This window comes from Seriola lalandi, unplaced genomic scaffold (assembly GCF_002814215.2).
Source record: "Seriola lalandi dorsalis isolate HSWRI2012SDOR001 ecotype SW California unplaced genomic scaffold, Sedor1 jcf7180002052035, whole genome shotgun sequence".
Taxonomy (NCBI): domain Eukaryota; kingdom Metazoa; phylum Chordata; class Actinopteri; order Carangiformes; family Carangidae; genus Seriola; species Seriola lalandi.
In genome coordinates, this window is record NW_019522588.1 from 1,939 (window position 1) to 2,889 (window position 951).

The window sequence follows — 951 nt, forward strand, 5'->3', positions numbered from 1 at the left end:
ACTGATGGCCGTTGGTGTCAAAGGGCCGCACCAGTCTGAGAATGAAGTGAGAGGCAGATCTCAGACTCTGAATGTTGTTTCTCTACAGACTGAAGAACTATCGAAACTGTCTGTTTATCTCCACATCCTTGTGTTTTCAGGGTTAATGCTGTTTGTTCTCTGGGTTTCATGAGCACAGGAGTTTTAGAAGTTTGCCAACACAACATGAAATCTTCCTCGTGACATTAAACCATAAAAATCATCATCAAACACTGGACGACAGTTTTAACTGTTTCAGTTGAACCGTCAGCTGCTGCAGCAGGAAACAAATCCACTCAAAGTTTTCCTGTTTGAAACGTGTGTGTGTGTGTGTGTGTGTGTGTGTGTCTGTGTTAATCTACGGTAAGCGCTGAGGAACATTCTGGAGAGTTTCATCACGCTGCAAAGAGGATTTTAGGCCGGCACAAGGTCTCCTCTGTGGCCGGGCCTCCACAGCTCTGTGCTGCTTATTCCACACATAAAGGCTGTCTGTATGCATAGAATAAGCCCCGCCCACACAGATCAGGGTCATGGTAAGGTTGTTCACACAGCTCTGGCACAGGGATCACACTGAAGCGTGTTGCAGCAGATTAGTAGCTGCATGTTGTAGCAGTGTATGTTACTTTTAACATAGAAGCTCCTTTCACTTCATGTGATGGTTCTTTCTGCATCAGTGAGATAAAGGACTTTGATTTATTTGGTATTTAATAAACACAAAATGTTTTTATATATATATATATTTTTTTTTTTTTGTGATAAAGGTAAAATTGCTTCAACACATTAAAGATGAAGCATCATATTCGTCGTGATTTTGTTTTGGCACAAGCTCCGACAAAAGCTCCCACTGAAATCATGACTCATATCACAATACCTGCCAAAATGATGGTACTATGATTCATTTATTTGTTAATATGTAGTGATGGAATGAATAAA

The 951-nt window shown here is 40.7% G+C and overlaps 1 protein-coding gene across 1 annotated transcript in view; it reads left to right on the forward strand.

Annotated features, from left to right (window-relative positions):
* The window catches only part of LOC111649816 (atlastin-2-like), a gene marked incomplete at its 5' end in the record, with an annotated part of 13,580 nt that overhangs the window by 1,076 nt on the left and 11,553 nt on the right, over window positions 1-951 (forward strand). The gene's annotated exons all lie outside the window — the stretch shown is intronic.